Genomic DNA, 5,732 nt, shown 5'->3' on the forward strand with positions numbered 1-5,732 from the left:
TGGCCATCTGTGGATTTAAGGCCTGTCCCCCCGCAGTTTAATGAGAAACCTGACATAGGAACTAAGCCAGGAACTGTACCCCTGGACAATCTGTTTTCCCAGGACACTGAGAGTCACCTCACTAGTCCCCAAAGAGAAGCAGAAACGAATAATTCTTAGGCTGTTGAAACATTACACTTGAAAGTAGAGATTTGAATATTAGATGTTATCCTCATGGTGGACAGATTCCAGAGCCTATTTATATATGTATTTAGTTAGTCATTCTGCATGCAATCATGTTTGTGAACCAATCATGCTTTTGTGTATTTAATCATTAATTTTTAAGATGTATTTGCCACTTACTCTGGTGGAGGCACCATGATAAGGACATGAGCATGAATGCATGCAAGAGACGAAACTTGACTTCATGCAGCTGGAAGTCTAGGAGAAAAGGCCAAATCCAGTGCGATATGTTCTGTGCAGGAGAAGCCCAGGGAGCAGGCACTGCAGGATCAATCAAAGCCTTATTGTGTCAATCACTCTTTAGCTACCAATGTTTTAGTTCTATGAAACCTGAAATGAGAATATGACTATGCAGGGGGAATAATGATACTTTACATTTTCTTTTCCTTGGAGTCTTGGTATTGGTTTTAAAAAATGTATTAGAAACCGAGACTTTAAGACTTGGAAACACTAACCTAAGAGCGAAAATTCATGTAGCCTATATCTCAAGGACATAATTAGAAACAACAGGCAAAATTTACGGGTGGGTTTTGACTAAATATAAAGAAGATGAAGTAGAAGAAATATTGTCAAACAGAGTTACAAACTTTCAACCGCTGGGAGTATTTAAACAGAGGACTCATGACCACTGGGACCTGTGATCTGGGAGCTGGAATTAGATTCTGAGAGTTTTGAAATTATTTCTTTTAAAATGACTTTGTCGAATGGCAGTATTTTGTTTGAAAAATTTCTGAAAATCTTGACTTCTAATCTTTGAAACATCACTTTGTAAGCGAGAGGCTTTAAAATCTTGGCGTGAATGACCTTTAGTTATTATGTAAGACATTTTTAAAGCAACTAAGCATGGCTTTAAGAGCTATTGAAAAGAAAACATACTAAGAGGTGTAACTTACTCCATCATACTTCTGGAGCATTATGGATTTTGACGAATATTTTTAGGCATTCATAAGTAAAGTCCTATTAGAAATCTGTTTTACTCTCCATCCAATATTAAAAAAGTGCTGTGATTTGATATTCTTAGAATCCAATGTAATCTAATATAACCACAAGAGAAAATTCTGCCTGAAAGATATTTGGGAGCCAAGTCATGTACATAAAAGGCGATCATGGAAAATGCCTTGGCTTTTGCTACTGGCATGATAATTACAAATGATAGCTTGCTTACCCAGAGAAATAAGAAAGTGATGATTCTGGTTTTTCCCCATTTTTCAAGGTTTTATTATTTGGAGCCAAATGGCATGTGAAATGGGAGCCTTTGGTGCCACGTGGGGACAACTGAAACTGTCTTGTCCCTCAGTCCTTAAGTGAAGCACATATAATTTTCAGCAGAAAAAAGCTTAAACACCTTAAATCCTACCATTTAATATAACAATTTTGGTAGTGGTAAAAATGTTAGGGCTTTAATGTTTTGAATCGTTTTTGGCACCTTTGAGCTTCGATACCGACCCATGAGGCGGACGATACAGAGCATACATTTTAGATGAATAAATGGAATATCAGAGCAATGAGTTCAACTTGCTCAGATTTGTATAGTAATTGGTAAAACTGCAGCCAGAACCAAGGTCTTTAGAAATTGCAGACTAACATGCATGCAATAGAAGTTTTCTAATTAAATAATTTTCTCCCATTGTCTTCAGTGCTGTTTTGCATCATTCATTCAGATTTCTACAAATTAGAAGGTGCTTCCTTGAAATAATATTTACTGAAGGTCACACAATGAGAGTTGGTTAGAACTGAGGGAGAATACGAAGTTATAAATTCAGAATATTTGCTATCAGGGACTTATCGGTTTATACATATTTCAAGCGGAAAAAAAGCCAAATCTTTTGGTTCCAGGATGGATTTCACAAGAACTTAGCCCTGAGGGTGACTGACTGGCTTCTCTATTTTGTGATTCTCAGCATTTAAAGATATTCGTATCACAGGTCCTCAAATAGCGTTGTTTTGTTCAGTGTCATTTCGTTATGATTTTGATGAGATGCCGCAGGAATTTAACTCTCATTTATATCAACTAGCCTAGGGTAAAGCTGGTTTCATTACATGTCATTCCACTGGAAGTCTCAGAAGCTGTCTACAACGTTGAGTAAAGACTTCTTTTTTCTCTCCTCGGATGTCTCTGTTGGAATGACATTATTTTAGAATGCTGTACCCAAACGCGTTGGCATGGCTTTAAGTCTATAGGTGGGTTTGCAAAGCTAAGTCTGTCGTACACAGTCACATACATAGAGGCCTGAAGGAAGTTGTGCTTCGCTTGAAAAGTGGAAAGAACAAACAGGCCTGAGATGTTCCCCAGTTCTGAATGTCATCGTTTACAAGGCACTTATGTGGGGCAGGTTGGTAATATGTAGAAGAGGGATGTTTGATCTGTAGAGAAGTCACAATTGGATTAGGAATAGGACTGTAAGGTGTGGACAATTTGCAGGATGAAACAAAGACAAAAGAGATCAGGAACAGACATGAAAAGGGGTAGCTTTATGACTTACATAAGGATTTATTTTTTCCTAAACATTACACCCAGAAAAAATGGATTGGGCTTTCTGAAAAACAAAGTGAACTTACCGCAACTAGGGTTTCTTCTCGTATCTAAGTGAAAATTGAGCAACCGAATCAGGGATTGTGTAAAAGCAATTTGTTGATTGTGAGGGAGCTTGGACAAGAAGACTTCTGTGATATTTTCCAGGTTTAGATTTCTGTGACTTTAGACTGGAGCAGAACTCAATTAGAGCCCCTTTTCTTCGAAGTTCCTGCCATATAGATGGCAATGAAGGCGTTTTTGTAAAAACACAAGTCATTGCAAATAGAACCCAGATCATTTAGAAGCAGGTACTGCATGACCATAAAAACAATTTGCTTTGCTTACACACAGATGCGTGCACACACGTGCACACGCACGTACACACTGCTCATTGCTAGCCAGTTCCCAAATCTCTTGAAGAAGATATGTTTCTACTAAGACAGAACAGCCTCAAGTTCAGGAATGAGAGTGAAAACAAAGGACCTAGTGTTCATTTTCCTTTTCTTTCCAACCATTTGTTGTTTGGGGTGCGCAGTTGGGACTGGAACTTGCAGAAGGAGCAGATTTCTATGTTTCCTGGTTTAAAAAAAAGAAAGTCACAGAGGCGATTTCTATAACTGATTGTCATTAAATAGGACTTAACTTCATATTACCAGACTAGTGTGTCTATAATGTTTCTGTTTTAATTGTCCATCTTTCCTTATTTCTATAATAGTCAGGCCTGAGTCTTACATTTCAAGTTGGCTAGGTGGGGAGGGGTTACACTTGAGATAGTCTTAAGAAATGGGCCAGCCCATACCTGGAGTCTAGCTCAGGGAACTGTCCCCACGCCACCATCTCCCCCGCCCTATTCCTTGCCCCTGCCTTGGGAAGGCAAAGGAAGAGCAGAGTTAGGGGAAAAGGAGAAAAAGATTCTCAAGAGTTGTACAATAAAAAGGCTCTAGATCTTGAGGCAAGTTGCCGTGGCAACCCACAGATAAATAATATATACTCTCAGCTAACTTTGATCCTCATGAAAAGCGAATTCAGAAGGTATAGAAAAAGATTGAACTTGTTCAGAGTGGCTTCAAGGGGTAGCATTACGAAAATTTCAATATGTGCAGCTTAGAAGAATAGATTATGTGAGGAATTTAGGGGAAAACAGGCCCTGCTAATAGAACTTTCTAACAGAGCTATCTAAAAGAATGGCTTGTTCGAAGGAGTTCCTCAAGTCCTCGTAGGAAGTTGGAGCTAGCCACAGACTTGAGTTGGTTTATTATAAAATTTGGGAAAAATAGGATGGTTTAGGGAGTTGTTCACAAATCTAAGTATATTTAATCCTAACGAATTCAGAGTCTATGACTTTCTCATTTGGGGGTTTACATACAGCCTTTCTTCTTTAAAATTCTAGAGATAGGGGATGTTTACAGATTGCCTTCACTTGCATCAATGAACCAACAACAGCCGTAAATTGGTTTACCCTATTTTTTTTGTTTTAAACATATGGGTAGTTCTCTAACGTATGTTGGGGAAGTCTATCACTTTTAAGATACCTTCTGGCTATGATATTTACTGCACCTTATATCATGAATACAAATGTTTCCTGACCTTCTGGGTTTTATTAACAGAAAACTTTTTCATTTGCTGCTTCCCCTCCCCTATTTGTACCCCGAGACTACATGGCTCATGATCAGTACAGCTAGAACCTAGATTGATGTTTGCTAACATAGGCTGGGAGTTATGGGGTTCTCGCCTCTCTGGGGACTGAGATTTGGAACTTTAACAGACAAAATATTCTATTTGTCTAGAATATTTTGAAACGTTTGGGTTCGAATTAGTCTTAGTAAAGATTAGCTAGGCTGTTTTTTGTTTTTTGTTTTTTTAAATTTAAATTACCAATGGTTAGGTGGGCAACCGTGAACCTGAATATTATGGGGACTCTAGTTGATGAAAAGTGAGGAAAATCATTCCTGTAAATAATGAAGGAATAGAGAGGACAATCTCAGTTCCATAAGAATGACTGTATTTTATTTAATTTGATTTCTGAGTGGGAAAAGGTTTCTGGGCGTCCAGAGTATTCTTGGCTGTGGGTAGTCCACTTTCAAAGGCTACATCTGTCTGAAGCGTCGCAGTCACATTATAAAGGGCTCTTTCATGATTTCTGATCATATCCCAGAGCCATGCTTTCGCAAAGCTGCCAGCTGGCAGGTGGAATTAAAAACAAACAAAAAAAAAATGTAGCAGCTGTGGCAGTAGGGTGATGAAGTTTTATTTCCAGGTAAAGTAGGATCCAGATATTACGAAATGGAGGGAGGGTGGGTGGGAAGGGTGGGATGGGGAAGGGAAGAATGGAGTTCTTTTGTAACAAAGTCATAAAGTATTTTTTCCCTAATTTTCTTGCATTTCCTATTTATATGAAGTATCTCGATCACTGTGTCGCTCTACAGAGATTTTCAACGGAATTAATTTGGGAGACTGAACTAATCTCTGAAAAAGAAATGGACTAGTTACAGTTACTTTTTTGAATACTTTTTTCTGTATTGTGAATTGCGTGGAAATGTACAGAATAAAAATTAAGAAATATAATTAGTTTCCTTTCTTCTGTTCCTGGCTGCTAGATATAGTCAATGTGAATACTGTGCTTAATGGTGGTTAAATTGGATTTTCAGAATGAGGAGGGAAGCAAAGAGTTGGCTGTTAAGGAAGGCAGAAACTAAAAGGGATCCCCAATAATGCAGAATTTTTTTTAAAAAAAAGACTTCTGCTTTCAAGATGGACTATCGGAGGCCAGATTTACCCTCCCACCTAAATAAAAAACATTTATATATAGTAAAACAATAATTGTTATGACACTGGACCTCAGGCGAAAACAGTAATCTCTGAGAGATGGAAATCAAATAAGATCAGCCCTATGATTTACTCCATTACACAGACTTCAGAGAGATTCCAGGCAGTGGGACAGCGAGGGGAAATCGAGGCAGAATTTGGCAGATTTTCTTGAGATGGAGCAGAGAGT

Source organism: Pteropus vampyrus, unplaced genomic scaffold (assembly GCF_000151845.1).
Source record: "Pteropus vampyrus isolate Shadow unplaced genomic scaffold, Pvam_2.0 Scaffold48, whole genome shotgun sequence".
Lineage (NCBI taxonomy): Eukaryota > Metazoa > Chordata > Mammalia > Chiroptera > Pteropodidae > Pteropus > Pteropus vampyrus.